Below are 21,183 nucleotides of genomic sequence, written 5' to 3'. Positions count from 1 at the left end.
TTGCATATAGATCAGGACAAAATATATATATCAAGCAGGCTTGAAATCAAGAGGAAATTTCAAAACATTTCTAAAAAAGTGTTGCATGAAAGTAGAATCTTAGATAATCTGTTATCACAAAAATGTCAATATAGTAGAACCTCAGAGTTACGAACTGACTGGTCAACCATTCACCTCATTTGGAACCGAAAGTACATAATTAGGCAGCAGCAGAGACCCCAAAAAAAGCAAATACAGTACTGTATTAAACGTAAACTACTAAAAAAAATAAAGGAAAAGTTTAAAAAGATGATGATTTAACAAGGTAAGGAAACTGTTTCTGTGCTTGTTTCGTTTAAATTACCATGGTTAAAAGCACCATTTTTCTTCTGCATTGTAAAGTTTCAAAGCTGTAGTAAGTCAATGTTCAGTTGTAAACTTTTGAAAGAACCACCATAATGTTTTGTTCTGTGTTACGAGCATTTCAGAGTTACAAACAACCTCCATTCCTGAGCTGTTCGCAACTCTGAGTTTCTGCTGTAGTACTGAACATGAAACGAGAGAAAAGAAAATAAAAAAAAACAAAGCAAAACACTGCACCCTTCAGGGAAAGAGCGTGTGTAGTCTCTCCTACAACTATACATTTAAAAAAAATTGTGTAGCCTTTGATTTTCCTCCGTCCAGTTCCTATCAGTGTATATTGTCACTTGATTCTCTCTCTAATATGCAGACAGGCAAAGTATAAGAACTCTTTACCCTGTAAAGACTACCTGAACCTTGGCACACAGGAATAAGCTAGCTTCATATCTGCTTGCTCTTTTCCCCAGAGCAGGTAGATGAGAAGTGGTAGGCACCAGAACCTTGGCTATGTGTGCACACTGCCACCCATCCCCTCAACCTGCTGATCAGAGCAAGCAAGACAGTGCAGAGGGTGCCAGGGGGGAGGGAGCAGAAGTTTATTGCTGCTGGTCTAAGTCATAGGTAAATTACTACCACCAGGGAGCAGGAAGGAAATGAGAGAAATTTTGACTCAATTGTGTGTATGAGTCACAGTGCTTCCCAGGGCTACTCCTGAGGTAACTGGGCTTACACACAGCCAGGAGTATGCTTGAAGTAATTATATAACCCATCATGGATGAGTATCAATATCACCAAAGCCACCACCAGACCTGGCATGACAGGCAGTTGCGGCAGAGTGTTCGAGGGTCCATATAAAATTTCAGGATTAAAGAAAGAAAGAAAAAAAACCCAAAACAAGCATATACACCGTTTAAAACACTAGAAAACTTAACATTAGCATTATTTAGAAGCAACACACTATGATAATTTCTGCAGGTCACAGAGCCACCCCTTTTCCACTCTACTTTCATATTTTAAAATTACCTCTTGATTACTAATTCTCTTCCTGTTCTGCTCTGAAACTTTACATTTCAATTGCCATATCATGTGCTCCTTTCACACAGAGAGATGCTTACAGCAGGGGTTGTAAGGTCTGTGCTTTCTATAGGGAAACACTCAGAATTAAAGGAAGTTGTTGAATGGAGTCTCTGGTTTTGGTTTGAGTTACCTACAGTGAAGTATTATTCTTTGACTGTAGATACTAAATGGATTCCTGAATGATATTCTCATAAGAGATGCTGGCGATTCCAGGTACAGTGCAGATTCTTCATGACCGCTGGAACTGCACTGTATGCTTTTATTCAGGTGCAACTTTAGATTCAGACAGGGTTTCCCCCTGGAGCAATAAAAGGTGGCACACTCAACCCCCATCTCTTTTTTCCTTGATCCCCTCTCCACAGTTTAAACTTGATCTAAGATAGCAAAACAAAATACTTTAAAACATTTCTTGTTTTTGGGACACATGCTAAGGCCACTAGCAGGGCTGGCTCTAGGATTTTTGCCGCCCCAAGCAAAATCAATTTTGGCCGCCTCCCCCCCCCCCCGTTTTTTTCTTACCCCACCCCCCGGCCCCGCCTCAACTCCGCCCCTTCCCCAAATCCCCAGCCCTGCCTCCTCCCCCCAGGCTCTCAAGCCTGGGAGGGAAGGTGAGCAGCGGCACGCGAATCAGCTGTTTCGCGCGCCACGGCTGCTCGGGATCTCCCCCTCCCTCCCAGGTTTGAGAGCCTGGGAGGGAGGGGCAGCAACGGCACGTGAATCAGCTGTTTCGCGCGCCACGACCGCTCGGGATCTCCCCCTCCCGCCCAGGCTTGAGAGCCTGGGAGGGAGGGGGAGCAGCGGCAGCAGCAGAGGTGAGCTAGGGCGGCCAGGGCACATTTTTAGGGGCGGCATTCTGGCGCCGGCCATGCCGCCCCTAAAAATGTGCCGCCCCAAGCACCAGCTTGTTTTGCTGGTTCCTAGAGCCGGCCTTGAAGCCTGTGCAGTGAGATTGAGAGATTCGAGCTCATTTAAAGCCTGTCTCACTGAATTCAAATGCTGCGCAACTGGTTGAACACCATCAATCCGTTCAGACCATCTAGTTTTGGACACCCCATGCAGTGAGACAGGAAGATATTGCTTCAAATTTTCCCACCTTTGTGGACTGCTACTGAAGATATTGTACATTTGCTAAATAGTTCCAAAGTAAGTAATTGCCTCCTTGCATTATTCAGCACAGTCAACATGTACAAGGTTTAGTGTCTGGTTTCCACAGCTGGAGAAAACAGTTTGAATTATGCTCAAGCAGAACTCCTTGTACACCTTTGTACTTCCCCACCCATATTAGATCCATTGTCATTGGCTTGATCAATGCAGACTTGAAAATCTAACTTAAAACCTTCTAGAACTGCTAGTACTCAAGCAGCAATTTCTTTTCCAGTTTCTCGTGAAATTATCAAACAAAATAAACCTTCAATTGAAAATGTTGAGCTGTCTACAATCTTAACATGTCGAATAACCATAGTCGTCTGTTCCTTGTGAGAACAATCTGGAGTGGCATCAACAATGATTGAAAAATACTTAGCATTTTGAATCTCCTCAAGAATTGTTGTTTGTACGAATGACCCACATAGCTCAATAAACACGTTTTGTATGCGGATGGAGAGATAATGGACTTGCATGCGCTTTTGACTCTCTTGTGATTCTCGAACACGTTTAAACACGTGGGTCATATTTGCTGAGGAGCTCAACTATTCCTAGAAAGTTTCCATTTGCAGGATCACCAATACGTTGACTGGAACCAATGAAAGTCAATCCCCGCTCGGAAAGAAATAGGATGACATTCAGGATGCACTCAAGAAGTTTTTTCCAGTTATTAATTTCTGTAGAGAGTTCAGTCAAGAATAAATTCTCAACTGAACTTTCAGCTGATGCTGCCCTACTGGCTGATTTCCATGCAACATAGTTTTCTTTGTGTGATGTTGAACTCTCATGTGATGGTATTCGGTCTTTCAACGTCCTCCAACCTCTGTTGATGCTCCATCCTGATTGATCAGAGAGAACTGATGCATTTGCAGCACTTTTGTTCAAAATGAAGCAAGGCGCACAGTACAGAGATTGGTTATGTTGGAGTACGGAAAAACAGTCTTGTGCAGGTCTCACCATTTGGAAGAGTTTTTGTCAGCAGATGAGTAGGGAAAGCATGATTATCAGCATCTTGTGGAATGTTACTTGGAATTTCAAAACAACTAATTTGAAGAAAAGATTGCCCTTGTCAATAATTCCAATGTCAGTCACAGTCAAACCTGTAGTACTCATGAATTGCTCTTGCTGTGTAAGATCTACATCTTCCTGTTGCTGTTGAGTTTCTTGATCATACACAGGATCTTCTGCTGCATCTGTTACTGTTGGCACATCTCCTTCTTGACTACTGTCCTCATGTTCAGGTATTGGCATTGAAATATCACCTGTTGCAGTGTTTTCATTATCTGTAGCATTGTTTGTTGGGTGAGGTGTGTTTTCCAGTGGTTTGAGAAATGAAGTTATTGGCTTTCAGTTCTTAGCTGCTGCTTCACTCAGTTTTCGCCATCTCTTGCTTGCACCACTTTCAAATCTCCAATTCACAGTGATCTATCTGGTCAATATGGAGCCAGTCCACACTTGAAGTATTCTGCTGTGAATAAGTAGCTTATCTACACTTGAAATCTTCTACTGTAAACATGTACACAAATGCTGAATGGTACATAAATGCTGAAAAGATTTAAAACGAAGGAATACTAATTAAGAACACAAAATGAAACAGACAGGTTATTATCCTCACTGAATCAAAACTCAAGCATGCAAGGTATAATATAAAAGGCTGAGCTGAAGACAAAGGGATGACATTATGTGTGTGTGTGTGTGTGTGTGTGTGTGTGTGCGCAAAAACAGACACGGATATAGACAGAAGGATAATGTCCAAAAATTTCAAACATGTCTCCTCACAAAACTCACTGTACAAGATTGTCCTCACAAATTTTCACCTTGAATCTGGGCCTACAGACTACAAAAGCCTATTATGATGTCCAAGGTACCAAGCTAGGGCTCAGCCAACCAGTCACCGCTTTTAGCTACCATATGAAGATAAGAATGAGGAATTCTCACATAAATAATTCCTTAGTCAACGAAACGTAAAACTATAAAGACACTAAAATGTAACAATTCTCTACCTTTCAACATGCACTTGATCCAGCACCAGCCACTAGTAGCAGTTTATATAATCAGCGGATCTGAGAGGACACATTCATCACGGTCTAATCTTGTGCCATCAGAACTGATATATTTTATTAATATTTATGAACATTTTTAACTCTTTAATATGACAAAATCTATATCAGTTAAAAAAATTATGTCTTTTACCAAATCACATCTCTTATTTGCTTAAATTTACACTCTCAGCTTAGAGCTGCGTCACATTTTGGTCCAATAGGGATGCGCATAAAAATAAGTTGCGAAACTTATCAAATGCCAAAAAATTAACAAGTGTCTAAATTTGAGGATCCCTTTGAGCTTGAGGCCCAGGCCAAATGGCCTTCCTGGCCCGCCCTCTGATTGGCCCTGCTGAGAGGAAGGCATCTCACTACATCTCCTGATAGTGTAGCAGCAGAATGGGGGAATGAGATAACCAAATACAAGATCCCCAAGGAGCAGGGGGTAGTAACCAGATGCCCAATTTTCAACCGTGTAAAGCATAGGTTCAGTTATAAGCCACCTTACTCACGTGTGCAGTGGAACAAAATGTGAAGTGCCCGCTTGCTAGTCTGTGCACAAAGGAAGAGCAGCTGCCATGAGGTGTTACTATTGCATGGGTGGTTAATGGACAGACAAGGGCAGTGAAGCCTTAGCTCCAGCCAGTACAAGTAAGCCCGTGTGGCATGGGATGTAGCTTGTGCAAGGTGTAGGGCTGGTACAGTTTACAAGATCCTCCCTGAAGCAAGTCACAATCTAATCTCTGGTCTACACTTGGGGCAGCATAACTATGTACTGTCCCTTACTCATGGCTAGTGATCACTCCACCATCTAGCCCAATGAAGGGAGTGTGTGATCAGCACTTTGCAAGGAATGGGGTGATGAGAAAGAAATATCAGGCCCTAAGACTTCCTCTCAAGAAGTAACAATAGGAAGTCTGAAGAATTGCTGCCAGATTCCTATTGTGTATGTGGAAAAGGAGCATATTTGCATCCCCCATACCGAAACAAGAGGATGAGAGGGTCAACGAGGGATCTGGCAGGGTGGCTTTCCACTTTGCATTACTTGTCCTTCAAAATTTCCAGACTTAGGGGAAGAGAGCTCAGGAAACTGTGTGGGCAGATCAGCCGTAACCTGTAAACTAATCTACTGTATGTGCTTGTCCTTGATAGTCACAATGTCACTATCACCCTGTAAGCAAAGATCCCTGGGGAGTGAAGAATAAAAGGGTATATCAGAAATACAAATTCTAAAGATCAAGCAGCAACAGAAGCAAAGGGTGGCTGGTTGGTTTTTAGGATCTAATAGCCTGCACACTGACATTTGAAGGTTAGGAATTTTGTTGAAGTTCACTTTAAAATGAAGTGTGAGGTACAATTTTGTCCAATTCCTTATTGGAAGATCTTTGGTGAAAGTACTAGTAAGTATTTAACCATTATTTAAAGAGAGCCATCTCTAGCAGGGGCGGCTCTATGTTTTTTGCCACCCCAAGCACGGCAGTCAGGTGGCCTTCGGTCCGCTGGTCACACGGATTCGGCGGCGTTTCTGCGGGTGATCTGCCGGTCCCGTGCCTCACGGAGGTGCAGTAAAAGAAACTGAGAATACAGCTGTGGGAAAAGCAGAGAATCATGTTCACACTCTCAATGGAGGATCAGATGCCACTGTTACTGAACTTTGTATGATGTGTAACAAATGGACCCGTTTTTGCTCTCAGTGAAGTCAATGGAAGAGGATTACCCATATATCTTTGACACTTGGAAATAGCACTCTCACTAAGAGGCAAACTTCATTGCTTTTAAAACAAGCCGTAGGTGATTTAAAAACTCAATATTTCAGTCATGCTCCCAGCTGAGCTGTGTATCTATTATTGAAAAAAGCTCATCTGTCACTCAGTACTGTACCAGATCATAGAAGCCTAATTAAAATACCAAGGTTTAGTCAACATTTGGAAGATTTGGCCAGCAAAGCTATGTTGGCTAGCAGTGTGGAGAACAACAAAAACAACAAAATAAAACAAAAAACACACACCCACACAAACGACCTCCCTCCCCCACCACATCCTGTGGTTCTCAACCACGAGTACACATACCCCTAGGGGTACGCAGCAGTCTTCCAGGGGGTAGCTCAACTCATCTAGCTATTTGCCTAGTTTTACAACAAGCTACAGAAAAAGCACTAGCGAAGTCAGTACAAACTAAAATTTCATACAGACAATGACTTGTTTATACTGCTCTATATATACACTATACACCGAAATGTAAAAACAATATTTATATTCCAATTGATTATATTTATATGGTAACAATGAGAAAGTAAGCCATTTTTCAGTAATGTGTGGTAACATTTTTGTATTTTTTTATCTGATTTTGTAAGAAAAGAGTTTTCAAATGAGGTGAAACTTGGGGGTACGCAAGACAAATCAGACTCCTGAAAAAGTTACAGTAGTCTGGAAAGGTTGAGAGCCACTGCTGCAACAGACATAACTATGTCAGCAAAAATCTCACTGGAGATGCAACTAGGCGGACAGAAGAGTGCTTCTATCATTGTAGCTAACATTATTCAGGGAGATGACTTTACTACGCCAACAGAAAAACTTCTTCTTGTCAGCCTGGTCTGCGTCTACACTACACTAGGTTCTGCTGGCATCGTTACACCGGCAAAATATTTGTAGTCTTGACAAGCCCTTAGTGCATTTCACATATTCATGTTTTCACAACCCAGATGCCACCCTGTAATCGGAAGCTAGGACTGGTAATGTTAAGATTTTTATTGGAGGCAAAACTTTCTTTTCAGTGTCTTTGCTATAAGTAGTCAAGTTTCTAGTTACCTCCAGCCCAGACCCAGCCCTGTCCTTTGTTTTTCTCTTTCATTTAGGCTGTTATAGTAGCCATGACACTCTCCCATGGAAATGGAGATGATAGTGATATCCAAACGATCATTTCTTTTCATCACACTATCTACATGACGGGGGAGAGGGAACGGACTTATTTGGCTGCTTGGGCAGAGTTTTAGCTTTAAGACCATCTCCTTGAGAAGCTGAGTCAGCTTTACTTTTAAGCAACCCCAAACATCCACGTTAATTTAAGTCACTAGAGACAACTTCAGCAAAACAGTGAGCATTTTAAGTTGCATTTCAGCAAACTAAAACTATGAAAAGCTCTGGAGCCTGAGCCAAACATGGCTACTCTGCTCAGGCTGTGGTTCTGCCTCTATGGTTAAGATTTTAGAACTCACATGTCGAGTTTGTTTGTATAGTTTTCCCAGTGTGCAGCCCCTACTCAAGAAAATAGGGGGTTAGCCTAATAAGGACTGAATAAAGTCAAGAGAAAGCTTCTTATTTTTAGCACTTTAACATCCACTGCCTCACATTCTCTTATGAACATGCTTTATTCATATAAAACCAAAAACTGAGGATAAGATAGGAACTATGGTAATATTGTAGTTTATTGTTTGTAACACACAGCTCCAGCCCCTAAAAATTAAGAAAAATGGGCCAAATTCTGCCCTCATTTGCACTGTAAAGTGGTTGTCTGGGGCAGAATTCAGATTGTGATCTAAATGACACAAGATTTTAATGACTTTGAAAATGTCCAAGTGGTCACCACCCTTGTTTATAAACCAAACAAAAATAGATTAGGAATAAGGGGGCCAACAAGCCTCACATACTCCATCTGTTTCTCCTTCCCACTCCTCCTGCTAGGGAAGAGCTAGTAGTATTCCAGCAGCAGCAAGTAAACTCTACAGTTACATGTGAAACTGGGTCCTACTCAAAAACTGAGGACCCCTACACCCAAGAAGGTTTTTGGGTACTAAAAGCCAGTTCTGGGTGTAACTTTTTACTGTCTTCCTTTAGGTCCCATTTTAGTAAAGCACTTAAACATTAAGTTTAAACAGGTGCAAATCTGCTTTGCTGAATTAGGGCCATACAGTGAAAGTAGCAGGAGAAAGTGATTGCACTTAATGGAAGCCAAACTTCATTTAAACCCAGGGGCAAAGTAAGTAAACCTAATAGAAATTAAGTGAAGATATATAGGGCTACATTTTCAAAGGAGCTATACTGATTTAGACCTGCTGAGGATCTGACCTGGAGACAAAGCTAGTAAGCGGTAATGAAGGTCCCTGCATTCCTTCTGGACAAAATATATATATATATGAATTCACAGGAGGGAGGTGGGAGAAAATAAAAACCAGGACTGCTGTCAACAGTTTTTGGCCCTGCTGTCTGTCAAGGAGACTTTAGGATCCCTGGGAAATCTAGTTTCCAAATCCATGGACCCTAGTTAGCTTCATGCAAGGACTCTCCCTCCATACTGCACTTGATTCTCCCTTCATATAATCAGGAGGACTGACCGTGTTGCCAAACTGGGAGGGCCAAATCCTCAACTGGTATAAATCAGCACAGCTCTTCCATTAGTTTCAGTGCAGTATCAGTTAACACCAGCTAAGGTCCTGGCTCTGTGATTCCCCCAAGAGTAGTCAGAAGGTCCAAGACCCTGCTTGGAGAAGTCCTAACCCTTACACTGAAGTCAATGGAGCCATACCAATTTACAGCAGCCTAGGATCTAGCCTTATCTTTTTTAATCTGTGGAGCTCAGGAAACTTGCTGCATAGAGCAACAATTTCCTGTCTCCTCCTCTTCTGATTCCCTTGCCCTGCCCTACCACATTCCACCCCACTTTTTCTTTTGCATGGAGGATTGGTACAACTTTGAGTGAAGATGTATGCATGCACTGCAGTTTGATTCCTCACGAGTAGCAAAGGAGCCTAAGAAAGATTGGGTTTATATACAAACATCCTCAGGGAAAATACATAACAATGTCTTCCTTGAACATTTCTGAAGAGTTTTTGCTAAATGGCATTCCAGGTTGTATTACTCTAATTGCCCTTCCAAAACTTCAGTTGTTAGTATTCACTCTTCATGAATTCTCCAGCTTTTCCCACTTATTTTGATGAGATGATTAGTTTATATGCTGTATTTCTGATTTCCAACTCAAAGGACAACAACTCTTTATAGGCTTCACTGCTCACCAATCACACTTAACAGATTTAAAATCTGGTTAGTATAATTTAGTCAGGTTGAAGGGAAAATAAACAAGGAGTCAAGGGAGGCAGGTTTACTGGGGAGTATTTTCAGTCTTTGCCAAGGAAAAAAATTGGGTGCACTTGCATTGGAAAAAAAAGTTTTGCAGGTTTATATATCTAATGTTTGCACACTGTTGCGTTGCTTTCTTACCCAGACTTAACAGAGAATATCTATACTCTGTTTTCCAAAGTGACCTGTCTGTTGATTTAGTTGAGATAATCACAGCTGCCTAAGATTCCAGTGCCAAAAAAGTAAACAGGTCTCCAGCATCAATAACAGATCCTCAGCTGTTGTAAGTCAGTGTAGCTCCTTAGACTTCATTATTTAATGAGGTCCAGATGGAATCAGTGGGAAAACTCTAGGACTGGGTGGCCAACCTGAGCCTGAGAAGGAGCCAGAATTTACCAATGTACATTGCCAAAGAGCCACAGTAATATATCAGCAGCCTCCAAATCAGCTCCCCCACCCTGCTCCCAGCGCCTCCTACCCACCAGCAGCCCCGCCGATCAGCACCTCCCCCTCCCTCCCGATCAGCTGTTTCCTGTCATGCAGGAGGCTCAGGGGGAGGAGCAAGGTCACTGCAGGCTCAGGGGAGGGGGCAGGAAGGGGTGGAGTGGGGGTACGGCCTGTGGCAGAGCCAGGGATTGATCAGTGAGCACCCCCCAGCACATTGGAAAGTTGGCACCTGTAGCTCCAGCCCCGGAGTTGGTGCCTATACAAGGAGCCACATATTAACTTCTGAAGAGCTGCATGTGGCTCCGGAGCCACAGGTTGGCCACCCCTGCTCTAGGAGTAAGGTATTACTCAGCAAAAGGGTGGCAGAATATAGTCCTAACTCAGGTTCTAAAATGTGAACTGCTAGCATATTGCATTACTTTAGCTGAACAGAATTAGCCAAGAAAAAAAAGGTAATCTTTCTACATTATTATGGGTTGTGCTGATATTACGGAGGTGTCAGTGGTGGCTATTGTTAAGGTTATGCTGAAATTTGCACTTTAAACTGGGCTACAATTCTTCCATTTCACACTTTAAGGACTGAAATTAGTCTTCAAATGTGGCACAGTAATTCTTCATAGAAGTATTTACCAACTTCTGTAGAATGCACCCTTTTGGAATTATCTTGTTACATATCTTTGACACCTTATAGCTAAAATAGCCTCAGGCCAAGATGTTGAGGAGAGTATTTCTGATGTTTAAAAATCCTGGGATTCAGCTAAGCACTGCTCAGCACAGCATCTGATGGGGATAAGGGGGATTAGAATCAACTGTACACTCCTCTGATCCACAGAGCAGCTGCACTGGCTCCCACTGCAATTAGAAGGCTGTTCTAACTTCTGGAGGATGGTAGTGGCCTGCAACAGGATCAGATTACCTCATCTAAGATCAGGGTATGGCACTGCCTCAGTTTCCCCTTCCATAACACCAATTCCCTTAAACTAATTCAATGCCCTCCAGCCACAGAACAAAAAAGACCAACAAAACGAAAGACTCCCTCACCTTTTCAGGCCAAATCTCTCTCCATGGCTAAAGAGCTTACACCAGTTCTTACTCCTTCTTAGGGAAGCCATTCTCCGTTGCAGGGAAGTAGGGTGGGAGGAAGTTCCTCCATCCCCCATCTCTGAAAGCCCAGCTTGGGACCCCAAGACGTTGATTCCTTTTATAGAAAAAAGAAGGGATTGCACAACGTTAGGCCTTGTCCACAACAGAGCTTGTAACCATGTTTGAGCCACTAACCATGATCACTTGGAAATGCCTTCATATCCAGTAGGCACTGAAATTGTACTAAAACTGGGCTAATGGTAACTAGTTTCATGATCAGTTGCAGCAATCATGGCCATATTTTAAATACTTTAATAAAAAAAAAAAAATCCACTCCATGTCTGCCATGAAACTTGCTGCAAACAGTATGCTACACAGGTACATGAGGTAGGGAACAGTGATCCCTCTCCCCTTTTAGTTCTATTGTGCAGAAGCTAGGCATAGCTACAATCCACTTCATCTGTTTCACCCATTGAAGCTGGTCAGGTATAAAGTGGTGAGCATACGGAACCCCCGAAGGGTATGTTCCCCCCCTCTACAAGCTTGGTTGCGCTTCGACGAATTCTGCTTCCATGCATCAGAATCCCCTCTTGAGATCTCTCCTGCACCATGTAAGTATGCACACACACGCACATCCACACCGCTCCGAGAAAGGCTATATGCTTAAATGGCATGGTTGTGCTCTCTGTCACCAACTTAGATCACAGTCATGGAGCAGACCGGGAATAATCCATAATGGGTCTTGGGTTTGGACTACTACCAATTTCACATGAGCATGACGGGAATGGTGTAATCCAGTTTTTCTTTGGCTTTGATCTGTTGAAAAGTGCAAGCTCATTTCAAATAGAAAATTTGTTTTTCCTAAAAGCCTCCATGTCCAAACCAGAGATGAATGTCTATGTTCTTTATAGCCTTCTCAAGACTCCCATTTCAGAAGGACAGCCTGTCAGAAGGAGGAAGCGAAGATTTTATATTGGGTAGCTCAGTTTTGAGGTACTCTTAAAAAGGCCTATTTTCAGAAATTACCAAGCTTGCATCCTCTGAAAAAATCACACCCTTTTTAAGGGGTCTCAAATTAGGCATCTAAACAATGAGGCACCCTCACCCGCAAAAAGTCCACTATTCACTTTTGAAAAATGAGCCATGATTCCTATATAAGCAAAAAGTACATGAATCCACTAAGCCAACTCAGAGGGGGGGGAAAAAACGTTTCTTAGTCTCCCTTTATCAGATTGGGCCAGAGTACCAGAATTCATAATGGCCAGTTGCGTATATGTGCTTACAGCAGGATGGATAAGTTCATTATACCACAGAAGCTAGCACAAATAGAATCTAAGCAGGCTGCAAACATTTCTTCAGAAATGCAGCATCATTTAGACTGTCCTCCCTCCTTCACCCAGACAAAAACAAACAGAGGAAGTATGCTTAAAAACTGATGGTAATCTAGCCAATTTCTGTCCAGAATCTTCCCCATCAGATCCTCATGTCAAAACTAGCTGCTAAAGAGATCATTCCACCTGGACCGATAGACTACGTATTGTGTATCAATGGGTATTGTACATTGTGCCAAAATTATCCATCTGTTCTCAGAGATGCACGACTGTAATCATGAGCATTTCTATACTTCAACAAAGAGCAGGACTTAGTACACAATTTTGCTAATTCCAGCAAGAGGAGGATAAAGCACGTAAGGATCTGCCATGATTGTTGGCTGTGCAGGGGAATGGTCCTACACAATTTGTTTATTTTTATCTCTGCCAAGACAGACATAATTTCATGGAAGAATTGAGCTACACCACAATTAGAGAAGAAAATGTTTGGCTATGCCTGATAATTAGTTTGATGCTGCACTGGAAATTTTGTATAAAGCCAACATTCTTAAAAATAAGCATGAACACAAGTAAGCTGCTGGTAATACAAGCTTATAGGCCAGTGTAACTCTGCTTTGTGTTTCCTTGCAAGTGAATGGCAACTCAATGGCAAAACTGGCGAGTATAGTTCGGTTGACAATCTGCAGATGCATCAGTATAAACTGTATCTTCAATAGTGCATGACGCCTTTAAGCAGTTTCCTGGAGAGAGTGAAACTGTTCTGCTGGACATCTATTCACTGCTGAAACAATAAGGACCTGCACGTAGCAGTGGATATGTTGAAAACTTAAGGGAGAAAATAGAAAACAGGAATTTCAAAATCCACTTCTGTTATTACATCCAGTATGACCTCTTCAAGTCTTATCATACCTTTATCCAGTGGTGAGCTGCAGCTGGTTCGCACCAGTTCGCGCGAACCGGTTGTTAAATTTTGAAGCGGTTTTAGAACCGCTTGTTAACCCGCTTCCCTGCGAGGGGGTGCTGCGGCTTTGATGGGCTCTGGCCGGGAAGTGTGTAATTCCTCCTCCAGCCGCTGGGGGCGCTGCGCTGCGGGAGCCATGTGAGCCACCGCCTGGCCCTGTTGCTGCTGCTGCTCCCCCGACACCTGGCCCTGGGGCTCCTGCTGCTGCCTGGTGGGTCCCCGGCTGCTCTGCTGGGCCTGGGCTGTGTCCTGCTGCTTGAGCTGCTCCGAGCCACTCTCCCTGTGAGTACCCGCCACCCTGCCCGCAGCCAGACACTGTCTTCAGCCAGTCCCGCACCCCCTGCCCTGTCTCTAGCCAATCCCTGCTGCACCCCCCTGCCCTCAGCCAGACCCTGTCTTCAGCCAGTCCCGCACCCCCTGCCCTGTCTCTAGCCAATCCCTGCTGCACCCCCCTGCCCTCAGCCAGACCCTGTCTTCAGCCAGCCCCACACCCCCTGCCCTGTCTCCAGCCAATCCCTGCCGCACCCCCCTGCGGCCCTGCCTGAAGCCAGCCAGCCCCACACACCCCTGTCTCCAGCCAGCCTCGCACCCCCTTGCCCTGCCCGCAGCCAGCCCTGCCCCACGCCCCTGTCTGCAGCCGGCCCCACGTCCACTGGTGCCCTGCAGTTCCCAGGGCAGTGACCCTGCACACCTGCTTCAATGAGGGGGGCAGGGAGCAGCTGGAACCCACACATGTGCACACCTTGGGTGACCAGACAGGAAGTGTGAAAAATCGGGACAAGGAGTGGGGGGGTAATAGTAGCCTATATAAGAAAAAGACCCAGAAATCGGGACTGTCCCTATAAAATTGGGACATCTGGTCACCCTAGCACACCCCCAGGGAGTGGCAGGGACCCACACATGTGAACTGGAGCTCATTTCTAGCTCAGGCCCATCTTTTAAAAAAAGAACTTTAGGTAGGGTTAACATACATCCGTATTTTCCCGGACATGTCAGGCTTTTTGGTTCTTAAATCGCCGTCCGGGAGGAATTTTTAAAATTTAAAATTTTTAAATTTTAAAAATTCCTCCCGGGAAAATACGGATGTATGGTAACCCTATTGGTACCAAAAAAAAAAAAAATTATATATATATATATATATATATATATACACACACACACACACACATATATATATACTGTGGCACATCCCTTAAATCAGAACTTTTTATAGGGAACCGGTTGTTAAGATTTTGGCAGCTCATCACTGCCTTTATCTGAGACCTACTGGAAATTCAAGATGTTATGTTCTCCCACGGGAAATTAGTTGAATAATGAAAAATATATTCACAAATAGCATTCACTGTTATTAATATATGCAAACAACAAATAGTCATATTTGGCTGACTACTTGGTATCCATTAAAATGAATGTTTCACAGATGCAAGACTCAAGTTTTTGCCAGAAGCATCCTATTCACTATTTGTCATTCTCTTTTAAAAAATTACATCCTCCAAATCATGGAGCAAAGAGTGCAATCTGACCAATCACACTACAAGTAATGACTAGCTGATGCGAACAGTTTGAACTCAGTATGAAAATTATTCATCTGAAGTATTCAGCAAATACTTGCAATATTATGTACATTCACAGCTAGTGTTTACTAATGCTATAAAACAAAACAAAACAAAACAAAACAAAACAATTGAATTGTATTTGAACAGCTTTTGCCATACAAAAGATCATCCATATACTTTCAGTCTAGAGGAGCTTTTATTTTAGATTAAGGCAAATAAGAAAGAACAAAAGTAAAGTCTCCATAGAGAACAGCATGTGTCTCCTGTAACAAGATGGTGGCAGTCTCTACCCACAGCCACAGTTCTCAGAAATTTAAAGTAAACAGGAAGACACAAAAGATACAGTGTTACATACATCATATAAGTGGCCAAGCAAGTTACAGTGCAAGATATCTTCTCCTCTCTGGCAGATATGAATAAAATTTATATTTAAACCATGACTTATAGTTGATCCAAGAGTGAAAAATATTTTTACAACAAATTTCAAAATGCTGAAGTTGTTTTATGATTCATTTGTTGTTTTCCAAATTTCATTGATTTTTTAAAAAAAATATTTTTTTTAAATTGAAATTTATTCCAAGTTTGATTAATAAAAGAGAATATTATTCAAAATCTTTTGACAAGCTCTAGTAGTAATGTAGGGCCCAAAATCTGGCTAAGTGGTTTACTCCAGATTTACACCAGAGGAATGAAGACAGAGTTGGGTTCTTTGATTATTAATTGGTCTCATGAAGACTTTTTTTTTTTTTTAAATATATAAAAAAAAGCAGCTACTATACCACAGCAAAATGGCCAGGGAAAGTCCAGCCACAAAGACAGTATTTACCACAGTGCTTACCACAATTTCATAATTTTGGAAAGTTTGGATGAAGCAGAGATATTTGATGGAAAGGGTGATGCTTTCTGATTCTTAAAGTAGAAAATGTTCCAATCAATCTAATTGGTGCAGGATATTAAATAGGATGCTGGAGGGAACCATACAAGCTATAGGAAAGAGAAGAGAGGAAATACCATGACCGCTGTTTATCAGCCAGACATTATAAAAAGATCATGCAGTTGCCAGAAAAGAAGGAAAAAAAAAAAAAAAAAAAAGATTTTCAGATTGATGGATTTTTATGTCACAGCACAGATGGGGCAAATTCAAGAGTTGGTGTTAGAATGACAAGTCTTGGTTGCAGCCCTTTGCACCCGCTTCAGCAACTGGATTCAATTAAACCCAGAAATGAAACATAACAATGCATATGAAATTACTCCCTCGGGGTAGTTTGTTTCAAAATTAAGCTGACATACATTTTAATATATTAAGGAGAGGTGCTCTGAAGTAGGTTGTCCTTTTGTCAAGTTTACAGCTATCAGTCCAGTGAGGTGTAGCCACACAGGTCTTGCCCTGTATTATTTAGTTTTCATTTTCAGTATCCTGCAAAGAGCTGCTATATTTTATACTGCCTTGTAGTAAAGCAAATTAGAAAACAATATAGTAACTACTTTGGTTTGTCCTTTTAACTTGCACCAGACAAAATGGAAGGAAATGCAATCCTTGTGAAAACAAACAGACCTTAAGCCATATGACTTCTAACTACAAAATAGGTACAGCATAGACTGTGGAAGCACAAGTTTTATCACTCTGGCTTGCCACTCTGCCTTAAATTTGTTCTTTACAGCTCTCCTCTTAGTAGTTCAGGCTCCAAGTCTATGTCCATTTGATCAGTGATGTTTTGTTGAGACTGCCAAGGACCACGCCATTTAGCAGGGCCAGCCTTAGGGAAAATGACACCCTGGGTGAACTTGTATTCTGACCCCTGTGGCTCTCCAGACTCCCCATCCTCCCTTCACCCCGAACTCCTGCACTGTGCCCCTAACACCTGCATCCCCTTCCTGCACCCACATGGGGAAACTGACCTGGATGCATGGAGCAGCTGGCATTGCTGCCTGTAGCGAAGCGAAGGGTCACTGGCACAGCATCTCCTGCTTGTCGTCCTGGGAATTAGCTCTTTTCCAGCTCCAGAGCACCCTCTGCCGGCTGGTGTCTCGCCTGCCTTAGGGCCCCCGTGTCCCTCTCGGACCCCTTTACCTCAGGGTTCTGCCCCTGCAGTTCCCCTGCTCTGGGTCTCCCCTCCCAGGAGAACCCCCACCCTCTACACCCCCCTTGCCTCAGTGGCTACTGCCAGTCATCATCTAGCCCCCTCTCACCGGGGCAAACTGCAGCCCATCATGGCCACTCATCATCAGCAATGGGGTTTGGACCAGATGCCTCTGCCTAACCCCAGACTGCACCTCTGCAGCCCCAGTACCTTCTCTAGGCCTTGCACAAGGCCTGCAGCCTGGGGAGTTCCCAGGCTGGAGCTCCCCAGCTCGTCTTGCCTTTCCCCAGCACTGTTCTACTTCTGATACCCTGCTCCCAGGCAGCTAGGTCCTTCTATCTCCACTGCTAGAGCAGGGGTGGGCAAACTACGGCCTGCGGGCCAGATCCAGCCCATCAGGGCTTTGGATCTGGCCCGCGGGATTGCCCGCCGTGGGCCCCGCGCCGCTCTCAGAAGCGGCTGGCACCACGTCCCTGGAATTCCTAGGCAGGGGGGCAGAGGGCTCCATGCATTGCCCTTGCCTCCAGGCCCCACCCCCCCTCGTTCACCCCGCCTGCACCGCAACCCCTGCCCTGAGCTCCCTGCCACACCCCTCCTCAGGGCCGGCTCCAGGCACCAGGCAACCAAGCACATGCTTGGGGCGGTACCTGGTAAGGGGCGGCCAATCTTGGGGTGGCGGGGTGGCAGCGCGGCGCGGCATTCCGCGGGGGGGCGGGGGTGCTCCGGCGGCGCTCCGGCGGCGCAGCACTCGGCGGGCGGGCTCCGGCGGCGCGGCGCGGGGCGCAGCGCTTGGGGGGGGGTTCCGGCGGCACGGCGCTCGGTGAGGGGGGGCGGGCTCCGGCAGCGCGGCGCTCGGCGGGGGGGGCGCGGCGCGGCATTCCGGGGGGGGGGCACTCCCGCGGTGCGGCGCTCGGCGGGGTGGCGGGGCATTCCGCGGGGGGCGGGGGCACTCCGGCGGCGCGGCACTCGGCGGGCGGGCTCCGGCGGTGCGGCGCTCGGCAGGGGGGCGGCGCGGGGCGCAGCGCTCGGCAGGGGGTTCCGGCGGCGCGGCGCTCGGGGGGCGGGGCTCGGGGGGCGGTGCTTTTTTTTGCTGCTTGGGGCAGCAAAAAAGTTAGAGCCGGCCCTGCCCCTCCTGCACCCCAACTCCCTGCCCTGAGCCCCCTGCCACACCCCTCCTGCACCCCAACCCTCTGCCCTGAGCCCCCTCCTGCACCCCAACCCCCTTTCCTGATTCCCCTCATACCCCCCAGACCCCTCCTGGGTCCCAATTCCTTGCCCTGAGCCCCTTTCCGCACTCCCTCCTGCACCCCAACCCCCTGCCAGAGCCCTCCATACAATATCCCCACCCAGATGTAGCCCTTGGCCCAAAAAGTTTGCCCACTCCTGTGTTAAAGAGAGACTGCCCCAGCTCCTGGCTCACAGTCCTTTTATAGGGCCAGCTATCTCCTAATTGGGCATGGCCCCAGCTGTGGCTGCCTTCCCAATCAGCCTACCCTATTGGCTCCCCAGGGGCAGCCCTTTCCCAGGGCTGTTTTAACCCCTTCAGGGCTGGAGCGGGGTGACTGCCTCACTACACTGCCTCTCAAATGTTTCTCCTCTGCACCCCCCTAGGGGGCTGTGAGAGGGGGAGCGAGGAGCAACATCATGTGCTCCCTGCGTCCAGGTCACTTTCCCCACCTGGGTTGCATAAGGGGAGAACAGGAGGAGAGCCCAGGTGGGGAAAGTGACCTGGACGCAGGGAGCACATGATGTTGCTCCTCGCTCCCCCTCTCACAGCCCCCGAATGTTGGGGGTGTGTGAGCAGTATCTGCATCATCGCTTGCCCCTCCCCCCATGTTCCTCCAGGAGGAAGCATGAAGAAATCTCGGTGCCCCCCGACTCGGCGCTCTCCTGCCAGCCTGAAGCAGTTTCAGACACTACATCAGCAGCGTGCACCTCTGCGCTGCCGCATGGTGCCCTCTTGATCATGGCGCTCCTGGGCGGTCGTCTGGGTGAACCACCCCTAAGACCGGCCCTGCTCGTGAGCATCAAACACAATAGTGTTTTGTGATGTGGATATTTGTACCTGAGGAACTGGACTGACAATGAGCTCATTTCACATAGGTGACACTAAACAGCTATGAGATAACAAGTTTTACCATCTTGAATCCAGACAGAGTTGACCTACAGGTAAGAGGATCCATATTACAATACATAGATAAAAGATTCCTGAATTTGACCCAACATCCCAGTCAAGGAAAAGGGAGGCAAGTGAGTCTTTATCAGAGGGAATTAATGTTGCATTACTGTATTGATTATTATTATTTGCATTTCAGTAGTTTGCCGTGTCCAAACAAGAATGGGTCCCTATTGTGCAGGCCACTGTATAAAGATTAAAAGAGACAGCTTTGATGCAGTAGTCCTGTGGAAAAGCTTTAGATCAAGCTATAAGGAAAAGACATTTCTATGCTATCATTGAAAGTCAGCTTTTAAATTTCTCGAAAGCATTAAAAACACAAATTAAAAACAAAAACTAGAACTGAGTATTTGAGAGCTATAAAGGAGAAGATGTGCAGATATTTAGCCCACGATTTCTTTTTAACAATTTGGTTTTAATACTTATCAAGTTACTGTGGCAATGTAAAGCCAAGTTTACCATTGTTATTACTGGATTTCTCTCTTGAAATATTTAGCCTCTGTAATAGACATTGAGTCTATTATTAATACAAGCATTAATAATGGGTAAGAGATAATCCTTAATACCACAGGTGATTAGTTTTGTTTGCTGTCTCTATAAATTCACTGCATTAAAACATGTAAATATGTTCTACTCTAAATGCATAGTCAGGTATAATTATACTTAATACTGGCTGGCAGCCGAACTACTCCCAAAACCATAAACAAACAGATTACATTTTCTTATGCCTTATAGGTCTGAATAATCTAGCACAGCTAGAGGCATTACAAAGTAGTTAATGATAATATAAAAAGTGTTTTTTGTTACTTATTGAGCCAATTAAAGGTTCATAATGGTGACTACATGACTAGACACAGTAACATGACATTATTTACTGTTTATGGACACAGTAACATATTATGTATTTTTAAGTGTAAGGCATTACATTATACCTTTTTCTATAACTGAATAATTAAAATATATTTGAAAAAAAAATAGTCCTGGAGCTGTAAAACACCTGTAGGGAGAGTTCCCTTTCTTGCAGAAAGGTGGGATTTTAAGGCTCTGGAAAAAGCACTTATTTATAGTCTCTCTCTTGATCTGGAATCTGGACTCGTTAGTGCACAATGACTGGTGAGTGAAAAGCACTGTATAAGTGCTTGACCTTGTTAAACATGTAACCCGTTGAGCTGCCATTGAACAGTGCACTGCAGAATCCATACATCCTAAAAGTGGTACTCTCATTGTTGCTTGGAAATACTCTGCATATCCAGTCAAAACATTGACAAATGCCTTTGAAAATTTAAAGGTGTTTGGATGCTTAATGGAGTAATCAGTGATTTAATTAGAAAAGAGCAGCTCTTAATATTCTGATTTTGAAATAATTGATATTAGTTGTACAAGAGTAACTCTCATAAGGGCTTAAATCAATCTATTGTATGCTATAGTAGCTATGCTCTTTAGGAAACATACACAGGGCCAGCATACAATCTTATTTACAGGGGTATGAAGCCCCTTCATCTTTAGTTGACTGTACTTGCCAAAAGCTACCCCATCAGGGCTGGGGATAAGGAGGAAAGGCTTTCAAACCACATACACTGATTAGCTGCACCTAGTACTTTAATAGCATTTTAAAACTCCTGGTAAGAGGATATATTTATCTAGCTCCCTGCCACCTTAGAAGGTATCTGATGAGATATAATCTCTGATGAGATTCACTCAGGAATACAACTGTAAACCTTCATCTTTCAGACTGAAGGGATCACAGAGTAGTCTCAGAGGTGGTAGGTGTTATGGGTAGAGAAGAAAAACATTGGGGTGGTGAGAGAAAGTTGAATGACTTCTAATGAAGTTACATTCACCCCCAAGGCAGCTATATTACTGCTGCAGCTGTGG

The sequence above is a fragment of the Emys orbicularis genome, chromosome 1 (genome assembly GCF_028017835.1).
Source record: "Emys orbicularis isolate rEmyOrb1 chromosome 1, rEmyOrb1.hap1, whole genome shotgun sequence".
NCBI classification, from domain to species: domain Eukaryota; kingdom Metazoa; phylum Chordata; order Testudines; family Emydidae; genus Emys; species Emys orbicularis.
Note: the sequence above shows the minus strand (reverse complement) of the source record.